Below are 12261 nucleotides of genomic sequence, written 5' to 3' on the forward strand. Positions count from 1 at the left end.
CATATTATTAGTATCAGAGGTAGAATTTTGTGATTATCAGTTGCATAGAACACCCAGTGCTCATTCCCTCAAGTGCCTCCTTCATGCCCATCACCCAGTTATGCCACCCTCCCACTCACTTCCCCGCCAGGAACCCTTTTTTTTGTTTCCTATAGTTAAGAGTCTCTTATGGTTTTTCCTCCCTCTTTGTTCTTATTTTATTTTTCTCTTTTTCCCCGTTATTTTTCTTTCTTTCCCCATATGTTCATCTGTTTTGTTTCTTAAATTCTATACATGAGTGAAATCAAATATTTGTCTTTCTGTGCTTTGCTTAGCACAATACCCTCTAGTTCCATCCATGTCATTGCAAACGGCAAGATTTCCTTCTTTTTGGCACTGAGTAATATCCCATTTTGTACATTTATATACGCCACATCCTTATCCATTCATCTGTCAGTGGACATCTGGGCTCTTTCCATAGTTTGTCTGTTGTGGACGTTGCCACTGAATACAGTCTGTAGCCAGATATAAAAGGGAAGATATTTTTCTTTCATTTTTTCCTTTTTTTATGTACTCATTATATGGGCAAGACACTAGGATTCAGAGTAAAATGGTTCAGCATAAAAATTTCAATACATGGGAAGCAGGATATAAATGTTTTCAGACTTATAAAGGCAAAAGCTATCTCTAGTATTTACCAGATTACTTCTTCCTCTAGTCCCAGATGGAGAAGTGACTTAGCCACAAGGTTCATCTAACAATTTACAAAGACCTATAGTAATAATTGGGGAGGTTATTGATGTTAGCAAAATAGCTGTTTCTTTCAACTGAGGCCACAGATAGGGAGAATGGATTCTAGTGATGAAAGAGGCTTTTCCTGGAGTGGGTCCCAAATTGTGAAGTTCATCACTAGCTTTATCTATCACTTTCATATTTATAATCTCATTTTATATTAACAACACACTGGTAATAGAACTGTTGTTTCTATTTTAAGAGAGTAACTGAAGAATAATATGAAGAGCTTGCCCTTAGAAAGTTAGTAGTGTGGTCTCTATGAATAGTGTGCATAGACTTGGGTACTAATGATTGTGTATAGCAGGAGCTTTGCCTTTATTCACATGAGTCCCTTACCTCACTTTTAAAACTTATATTCTTTCCCAACTTTTTCAGGTATAATTTCAATGTGGAATATTTGCTGGGTAATTTAAGAAAAAGGAGAGGCAAACTATTAAAAACCAACAATGTGGGGTGCCTGGGTGGTTCAGTGGGTTAAAGTCTGCCTTCCCCACAGGTCATGATCCCGGAGTCCTGGGATCAAGCCTCATATGGGGCTCTCTGCTCAGCAGGGAGCCTGCTTCCTCCTCTCTGCCTGCCTCTCCGCCTACTTGTAATCTCTGTCTGTCAAATAAATAAATAAAATCTTAAAAAATAAAAATAAAAACCAACAATGACCTCAGTTATTTCTTTTCTTGGTTGTTCAGACTATTAGTAAAGATAATAAATATTTCAAAAAATAGTTTTCATTATTGACTTTAAATGTTATAGATACAGATAATATAAGTATCTCACACACACACACACACACACACATAATCATATTTAGTGTTTTGGCCCGGCCCTCCCCCATGCTTGGACTTTACCGTATGATCTTCCAAAGACAACAGCAAGTCATGTTATCATCTCATTTTTATAAATACAGATTAACTAGGGATGTGAGAGGTAGGATGAATTGCTCAAACTTTAACAAAAACAATATTGTTTATGAGACTTGACTGCTAGGCTATTAACCTTCAGGTCTTCTGCTTTAAGATGTTTCTGGCATGTGGATGTGCTACAGAGAGCAATACTCCTAGGAAAATCAGACATATCTTGGATATCCTAGTTCCAGTTTAAGCATGAGAAAGTTGATCTAATATTTTGAATATTAAGTCCCTCATTTGTAATTCAGGAATAATAACTAAACCATGGTTCCTGGTTAAATGATATATTCAAACACCAAATACATAGTGAGTACACATTGAGTGTTCTTTTCTTCTAAAGTTTTGTTTTGTTTTGTTTTTTCAATTTGAGAGGGAGAGCATGCAGCAGAGGGAGAAGGAGAAGGAGGCTCCACGCTGAGCAGGGAGCCCGATGCAGGGCTCAATCCCAGGACCCCAGGACCCCAGGACCACAACCTGACCGAAGGCAGACGCTTAACCGACTGAGGCAGGCACCCCAGTTCTTTTCTTCTAATTTCGCTTTCTAGTATCAGTCTTTGATAGTTCAAAAGCCCTTCCCAGGAATGTAGGCATTGAGTATTGAAGCTAACACTTTGCCTTCTACTTTGTGAATATAAAAGAAATATAAGGTAATTCCTACCTTGATTTTATTTTTCTACACTTTAGTCCTGTTTTTAAATATTTACTGATTATTTCATACGTAGAAGTTTCCTCTCAACAATATTATAAGTATTTTGAAGGCTAAAGGACCACGTCTTTGTATTTTTATATATCTCTCATTGCACTCATCAAGTTATATACTCAGTATTGATTACCTTGCTAGTGGGAAAAGAGTGCTGGGTTGGTGGTCCTGACTATATCACTATCTTTGGTAACTATGCTGGGTATTTTTGGTTTACCCCTCCAAATTCACTCTTTTCTTTGTTCTGTAAACTGAATGCAGCAACATAAAAGTTATTATACACTATTACCAAGTAGGATTTATACTAGCAATGCAATGCTAGTTTAACATCAGAAGTCAAACACCACGTTGATAGAATAAGCCGTAAAAATCACACAAACTACTCAACACAGAAAAAGCATTCGACAAAATTCAACATCCTTTCATAATAAAAACACTCAGCAAACTTGGAATAGAGGGAACTTCCTCACCCTTATAAGGAGTATCTTCAACAAAACAAAAACACACAACTAACATCATACTTAATATTTTACTTAAAATAAGAAATAAGGGGTGGCTGGGTGGCTCAGTGGTTGAGTGACTGCCTTCGGCTCAGGTCATGATGCTGGAGTCCCAGGATCGAGTCCCGCATCGTGCTCCCTGCTCAGCAGGGAGTCTCCTTCTCCTTCTGACCTGTCCCCTCTCCTGCTCTCTCTCTCTCTCAAGTAAACAAGTAAGATAAAACAACAACAAAAAAAGGAAATAAGATGTTCACGTTCACCATTCCTATTCAACGTTGTACAGAAGGTTCTGGTGAGGGCTATTAGACAAGAAAAAGAAATAAAAAGCATACAGATTGGACAGGAAGAAGCAAAACACTGTTTTTAGTGACATGATCTTGTATGTAGATATTCTAAGGTAAAAAAATACAAAAAGTTAAATTTGAGTTCAAGTTTGCAGGATATGAAGTCAATATACAAAATCAGTTGTATCGCTATACACCAGCAATTAACAATCTTAAAATGCAATTAAGATAACAATTTTATTTATAATAGTATTATCAAAAAAAGAAAATGCTTAGGAATAAATTTAAAGAAGTACTAGACTGTACCCTTAAAACTACAAAGCATTGTTGAAAGAAATTTAAGCAGACCTAACATAAATAAAAGACATCCCAGGGTACCTGGGTGTTTCAGTCAATTAAGTGTTCAGCTCTTGATTTCAGCTCAGGTTAGGATCTCAGTTGTGAGCTCGAGCCCCAAGATGGTCCTTGCACTGGGTGTAGAGATTAGCTCTCTCCCTCTACCCCTCCTGGGGGTCTCCCTCTACCCCTCTACCTCTCCCTATCCTAAAAACAAAACAACAAAAATCCCATATTTGTAAATTGGAAGACAGTATTGTTAAGATAGGAAATACTCTCCAATTGGTCTACAAATTCAGTACAATCTCTCAAAATTCCAGCTGTGTTTTTTGCAGAGATTAACAAGCTGATCCTAAAATTTATCTGGAAATACAAGAGACCCAGATTAATCAGTCTTGTAAAAGAAGAACAAAGTTGGAAGACTTACATTTAAAAACCTACTGCAAAGCTGCAGTAATTAAGATAATGTGGTACAGACATAAAGATGAATATATAACTTAATGCAATAGAATTGAGAGTCCAGGAATAAACTCTTAACAGTCAATAGATTCTTGACAAGGGTGCCAAAACAATTCACTGGTGAAAGGTCTTTTTAACAAATGGTGATGGGACAACTGGATAACCACATGCAAAAGAATGAAGTTGGACCTTACTTCACATCAAGTACCAGAATTAACTCAAATGCATCATAGACCTAAATAAAAGAACTAAAACATAAAATTCTGAGAAAGAAACAGGAATAAATCTTTGTGATCTTGGGTTAGGCAAAGTACAAATGACATAAGAAAAGCACAAATGACATAAGAAAAAAAAATGGGTAAATTGGACTTTATCAAAATTGAAAACTTGTGCTTAAAGGATAACATCAAGAAAGTGAAAAGATGGGGCGCCTGGGATGGCTCAGCTCAGGTCATGATTTTGGGGTCCTGGGATCAAGCCCTGCACTGGGCTCCCTGCCTGGAGGGAAGCTTTCTTCTCCCTCTCCCTCTCTCTCTACTTGTGTTCTCTTTCTCACTGTGTCTCTCTCTGTCAAATAAGTAAATAAAATCTTTAAAAAAATTTTTTTTAATTTTTTTTTTAAAGTGAAAAGAGGGGCTCCTGGGTGGCTCAGGTCATGATCCCAGGGTCCTGGGATTGAGCCCCACATTGGGCTCTCTGCTTGCCTGAGGGCCTGCTTCCCCCTCTCCCCCTCTTCCTGCCTCTCTGCCTACTTGTGATCTCTGTCTGTCAAATAAATAAATAAATTCTTTTTTTTAAAAAGTGAGCAGAGAGGAATCAATTATCATATGGTTTCACTTATTTGTGGAGTATAACAAATGGCATGGAGGACATGGGGAGATGGAGAGAAGGGAGTTGGGGGAAGTTGGAGGGGGAGGTGAACCACGAGAGACTATGGACTCTGAAAAACAGTCTGAGGGGTTTGAATTGATGGGTGAGTGGGAGGTTGGGGTACCAGGTGGTGGGTATTATAGAGGGCATGGATTGCATGGAGCACTGGGTGTGGTGCAAAAATAATGAATACTGTTATGCCGAAAATAAATAAAAAATAAATTTTAAAAAAAGTGAAAAGACAACCCACAGAATGGGAGAAAACATTTGCAAATCGTATCTGATAGAGGGCTTATCCACAATATTAAAAAAGTACTTACAGTTCAACAATAAGACAACCCAATTTTAAAATGGGCTAAGGGTTTGTATAGACATTTCACCAAAGAAAGCACAAAGTAGACCAACAAACAAGTACATGACAAGATGCACAGTGTCATTAATCTTTAGGGAAATCCAAGTCAAAACCCCAGAGAGACCACTTTACACCTGCAAGAATGACTATAATGGAAAAGACTGACCATACCAAGTGTTGGCAAGCATGTGAAGCAACTAGAACTTATGGTTCTAGTTGCTGGTGGGAATTCAAAATGATGAAGCTGTTTTGTAAAATAGTCTGGGGGGTTCTTGAAATGTTAAACATAGAGTTTTCATATGTAACAGCAATTCTATGCGTAGGTATATACCCAAGAGAAATGAAAACAGGTTCACACGAAAAGTTGTATCCAAATGTTCATTAACACCATCATTCATCTTCTGGAATTAGAGCGTAACCCTTTTGCCATCCTTAATGAAAAATCAGTTAAAGACCACCAATACTAAAACCATCAGGTAAAAGGCTGAGTAGGAGCTGAATATCCCATAGATTATTTGCTACTCACATGAGTAGCACTTAACGTTATAATGGAGCTATCTGGTGGTCATCAACTTAATCCAGTGAACAAACAATAATACTAGCAGTGGGAGAGTGTAGGACTGAAAGAATTTGAGAGGGGAAGAGGTCATCCAGAGTGCACAACCTATGTCAGGAATGGCAGTTTGGAGGCCGCCAATGTGCCTCAAGGAAGAGCTCGACTCCTTGCAAAGCAGCTGTAACAAAGTGAGGTTAGCCGCTGATGACGCAAGAGTGAACTACAAACACCAGCAGCTCCTAGAGTGGCTTGGAATTTTCCAACTTTCGCATTGGAAAGTCCCATTGTGAAATAAGGGGATCTCCTTATTGCCAAACTGGGAAAGTTCAGTCACCCTATCAGCTCAGTAAAATTACCTTTGTCTCTTTCCTTCAGTCCTCACATCCCAGCCCCAATCCTGGAAATCAGATGGCAAGGGATTCAATAACAAGGAAAAAATGATAGAAGGAATGACTCTCTCTCCTTGGCAGTCACTGAAGTCATCGAGCCAAGGAAAGAGGGTGGCTTTAAAATGAATGCGTGATTGTTTTGTGGGCGATGATAATGCTCCAAAATTGAACACATTGAGGTAGCATAACCATTGAATTGTACGCTTTAAGTGGGTGAATTGCATATAATTTATAACTCAGTAAAGCTGTCTTTCTAAAATGCGAGTTTCAGATTCGATTACCTTATTTTAATGCCTGAAGAAGACCAAAAAGCTGTGGGATCTGCCTGAGAGGTGGTCAAGGGAAGGAGGTTTGATACAGTATGATTGAGGAAAATGGTGGAAGCCAAATATCTCTAGTTCATTTTCTGTTTAGTTTGCATCTTGATAAGCTGGCTACACTAGGTTGAATGGCTTCCTGTACCTGCCACCAAAAGTTGTGGCCAAGACACCTGAGGAATACACATTCCATCTTCCTGTATAGATGCTAAGTTTCATCCCTGGGTAAAAGTACAAAAATGACATATTTGGATTGTGTTACTCTGATCCCTCATAGAACTTTTTAAAAAAAATTTCGAACCATGTTGGCATTATGCCACTGGTTTATATTGGAGATGTGATAGAAAATAATTGTATAAAATAATCATATAGGTGTGTTGTTGAGGCCCTGGAGGAGACTTTTTTCCTCTGTGTTAGTCTGAAGAGTAGTTGGACTTCTAAACAAATAATTTGTTCATATTTTATGTATATGGAATCATGTCACTATCAAGACATTATTTTCTTGTCTGCCTAACTCTTCCTTTCTGAAGCTACCCTGGAAAGATGATACTTTCCTGGTGAGATTGCCAATCATATAGTTACACCTCCCCTGCACGTGGAAGAAGGCACATGACCGAGGCTGGCCAGTGGAATGAATGCCTCATTCTTTTGTCCACAGGATTGATCCAGACAGAACACAAGGACCATTCAGAATCTTACCAAGGATTTTTTTCCGGAGCTCTGAGAAAAGAGATGTTCTCCTTACTTTAGGATTACAGGCTGTAACAACCCTGTAAGCCTAGAGCTTTTGTAGTCATCTTTGCCATCAAGTTTGAAAATGAAACTAACACAGAGGTCAATGTCCTGAGGACATTGTTTGACTCTCTGGACCATCTATGCCTAAAGGTAGTTCCATTGATGGTCTTTTCTATTAGATGAGCAAATACATTTCCTTTTTTAAAAAATAAAAGTTTGATTTGGATCTAACACTTGTAAGCAAAAGAGTTATAGCTAATACGGTTATTAAGTACATTTTTCTCCTTTAATCTACATGGAGGAACCTCAGAGTTAAATTTGCATCCCACTTATGGCAAGTGGACAAGATAATATTGAATGAATTTTGTGCAACGTGTTTGTCCTTTGTTTCATCTTTTTCTATCCTTTTTTCTTCATTCATATATTTTATCTTGTTATATTTTATGTATGTCATTTCTCTCTGTGTTTACATACTTTGAAGTAGTCCGTTATTGTTTCTGTGAAGATAAGGCGTTTATAAAGCCATCCTATTTGGAATCTTTCAACCCACTCACAAGGGTCCATTCACATGATGCCAAAGAGATAGCCCTTCCATTTTTATAGATCAAAGGGAAACAGTTGCCTGTCATGTCAAAAGTCATTATTATGAGAATGGCAGATTTTATTTATTTAGCCTCTGTCCAGCACTGTCACTCCTGTTCTATAGATGCAGCCTCAACAGTAAAAGAATTTAAAGTTGACATTATATGATTGAAATCATACATTTTTCCTTTAAATAAAATACGAGCCTCTTCAAACTCTTTTTGCGAAACCACTTGGTAGTCCTTCTCAAATATGTCCCCAAATGATAAGTAAAAAAACCAAGTGTGAATAAAAGCTCTCTCCCAAAATTGCTACATGTATATGTGGACATATGTAAACACACAGAAAAATGCATTTTACAGTCTTACAGTAGACTTAAAGGTATTTATCCAGCAAATTTTCTTGGGCCCACTAATTTGGCCCTCTTCATGCTCTCAATTCACAGAACTGCCAATAACGATAATAGTCCAACCATAAATTACAAGAATGCTTTTGGCATTATGAATTTAAACTTCATAATAAGAAGGCCAATGTATGTTCGTACTTTCTCTTACCTTGATAAGAATAACTTCAGATTTTTCTTATCAACAGTTTCTTTTGATCAACAGATTGCTTTGGTGCTATTTTCAGGGAGCCAGTGTTTTACAGAATTCAACATCTTATATATATTTTCACTTGTTTCCTTCAGTCCTCAAGTTCTCCTGAAAGCAACCTTAACAATTCCTTGTATATACTTCCAGAAATTTTTATAATTTACTTGTATTTAATTGCTAGTAAAGCTATGTGATTTCCTGTGTGATAATTACTATTTTTGTCAGATATGTTTCCTGTTTGATTGCTTTCATATTAATATTTGTTTTATAAAATTCTCTTGAAAATTAAAAAAAAGTGATATAAACATTTCTGTATGTTTGGGTATCACTCCCCCCATCCCAGGACTCAGAAGAGTATTTTTCTCTCTACCGTATATCTTTTTATGCCAGCCCATTTTTTTCTGTTGTCTTATGGCCTACCAAGAATGTATGTTATGACAACTAATGAATCATTGAACACTACATCAAACACTAATGAAGTACTATAAGTGGGGTAATTGAATTTAAATTTAAAAAAAGAAAAAAAAAGAATATACATTATGGAAAGGGATGCAATAAAGACCTAATTTAATTACTTCTTTTCTATACTAATATTCTGCTGTCCAAAAAACGTTTAACAATTCATCCTATTTCTCTCTAGCTTCTCAAAAGTTAAAAGATTATCCTTTGAATTTACTAGAAACATTATTCTGTACCATCAGTAACATTTACTATTTTTTAAAGTATATACTGTTTTTTAAAACTATATGAAACTTTTTAGTAGATGACTCTTTTTTGGGGAGGCTTTAAGTCTAATTCAATGAGTTCATTCATTGTTTAAATCTATTTGCAATTTGTTTATTCTTCTGGAAGAGTTTTGCTATATTTCAGGTTTTAATAATTAAAAGGAGTATAGGTTTATAATAAATGATGGTATTTTAAAAATTAGTGCAATTTAATCTTCTGTACATCCTACTTGGTCTCTGGTTATTCTAAAAAGATTTTTGTTTTAGCAGTACAAAAATATACAGATTACCTTTGGTGGGAGAATTGGGGAGTAATCATCTTATTACTTTATAATTATAGTTTTTAGTTTTTGCTATAGGAACACGAATTCCTAGACCACATTTTAAAATATGAAGGAAAAAGCAATCTTTTTACTGTTACCACTTAAATCCCAGTATCTGTTTTAAAACCTTTCTTAAGTTCATCTGTAATCATTAACTAAAGTATATGACTCTTTACTTATCCTGAACATTGAACTTTTGCATATATTTCAAAATTATGTAATGTAATCATTTACAACTTAACATCTACTTACTAAATAAAAATGATACAGCATTTTTCTTTTCTTTTTTTTTTTTTTTTGCCAGGTCATTCTGGTCAAATGTTCTTTCCAACTGAAGTATCTCTATCCAACGAATTTAGTGTACACACCTTGCACCAGTATTAAGGAGGGCACGTATTGCATGGAGCACTGGGTGTGGTACATAATCAATGAATCTTGAAACACTGAAAAACTGAAATAAATTAATTAATTTAATTAAATTTTGGAAAAAAAAAAAAAAAAGACATTTAGAGACTATTAAGAAGAGATTCAGGAGAGATCATTTTACATAAGACCAGCAGAGGGAAGGCCAGGATCTAGGTTTCCTGACTGCTTTCCATCCTGCAATCATTCTTAGTACGGTCTTTACACATCAATGATAACACGAAAGGAGAGTCCACAGAACACTCGTCTGATAGAATAGGAGCATCCCTGCAAACTTGCATGTATTGACATACACAGATCACATCTTCAGGGCACTAAGACAGCTTGATTTAAAGAAATCCTACAGGGTATCCTCAGGGAAAGGGAATCATCACACTCTTTTAGTCTTTGATGATAAATTGCATATACATTGTATCATAAAATCTTGGAAATCTAGTCAGAACTTCTCCCCAGAACATATATCTTTTTTCCAGTGTTCCCTACCTCATAAAAGGGTAGAAGGACACCTGACAATGTTTCTACTATACAGCTATAGAATATTCTTCTTCATCATCATCATCCTCATCATCATAATTTACTTAACCCTTGTGAACATCAGTTTCCTAATTGGTGAAATTGTAATAAAAGTACCTATCTCATAGCATTATTATAAGGATTAAGGAAGACAAAATTGTTAGTGTCTAACATAGAAATGTATTCATTATTTAAGAGATATATGTGAGGTTGACATATAATAGAGATTCACTACGTGGGAGTTATCTTAATGCCTGTAAGTCATTGATACAAATGTTTAAGGTGCTGAAGTGACTGCGGACCCTCTTGGCATGACAATAAAGCTGTCCCTCAGGTTACATAATTCTGTTCATCTCTTTGCACTACACATTTTGTAGTTGTCCCACAGTTCTTAGCTATTACGTGGTTTCTCAGTCTAATTTCTCATCGCTTTCCAGTTTTAGCATTCTCTATTGAGATATCCTCAAGCTCAGAGATTCTTTCCTGAGCTATGTCCACTCTACCAGTAAGCCCATTAAAGGCAATCTTCCTTTCTGTTACAGTGTTTTTTATCTCCGGTATTTCAATTCTTTCTTTAAATTTCTATCTCTGCTTACATTGCCCATCTGCTCTTGTATGTTGTCTATTTCATCCATTAGAGCCTTTAGTATATTAATCATAGTCTGATCATAGCAACTTCCCTGCCATTTCTGAATCCTGTTCTGGTTCTTGCTCTGTCCTCCAAACCATTTTTTGCCTTTTAGTGTGCCTCGTAAACTTTTCTTGATAGATGACTTGTACTGGGAAAAAGGAACCACTGAAAATAGGCCTTGAGTGCTGTGGTGGTAAGGTGTGGAAGGAGAGGAAGTGTTCTCTGGTCCTCTGATTAGGCTGTTAGTGAGCCTATGCCCCTGGACTGTGAACTTCACAAGGACTTCCCAACCCTCTCCCTTAGATGGAACAAGAAGGGTAGAATAAGCTGGATTTGGGTATTTCTCTTCCCCCAGGTTGGTTAGGCTCTGATGACACCCCAACAGGTTACATTCTGGTTAAAGAGCATCTCCTGAGAGTAGACCTTGTTAAGAACAGAATGCTCTGGTGTATTTCAAATGGCTTCAGCTCTCCCCCTGCCAGAAGCAGGAGAATTTTCACCAGTATTCACTGTGAGAACCTCCTAAAGCTCCTGTAGGAAAACCTCACAGCAGTGTCTGTAAGGTGGATCTCCCCTCTGACTGAGTCCCCCTGGGTTGTTTTTTGGGGGGTTTTTGTTTGTTTTTTTAATCTTTCAGACTTGACTGAGACTTCAGTTGGTCATTAGGCAGACTGAGTCACCCAGTTCTGATTCATAAACAGGGTCCAGCAGCAAATGAACACCTCCTCGGAGCAATTTACAGAACTGCTTTCTATTGATTTGATTAAAATATTTGATGAAAACGAGCTGCTGGAGTTGCTGATGTGCAACCTTGGCAGTGTGGGCATGAATGACTGGGGACAACATTCTATTTATGGGATAGGCTACTGCCCAAACCCTCCTGACATTCCATGGTTCTGGAAAGCTGTGCTGCTGACGCTTGACAAGAAGTGTCTCTGGTTACCACAGTGTGTCACAGGGACATCCCAAGTACCTGTCTATGAATTTGCCTCACCCTTTTATCCCAGTGGTTTTCAGTGGTTCACAATAGAGCAATACTGGAGTTCTGAAAAACTTCCCAGAGTTCACAATGCTTTAACTGCCTTGATTTAGCTCCATATGAAAACTTTGAAGATTTATGAGAAGAATTTCTCATGGCTGTGGAAAATGCACAAATATTTGAAGAGGTCAATAGTACTCCCTGCCTCGGGGTGCTTATTTATAGAGTGAGTCCTGCTTGTACTTTCACGCTTGCCCAATAGACTTGGCAGAGACAATGGCGGAACCGTTGCAAGTGTGGCTCCAAGAGCAGAGT

This window comes from Mustela nivalis (assembly GCF_964662115.1).
Source record: "Mustela nivalis genome assembly, chromosome: 2".
Taxonomy (NCBI): Eukaryota; Metazoa; Chordata; class Mammalia; order Carnivora; family Mustelidae; genus Mustela; species Mustela nivalis.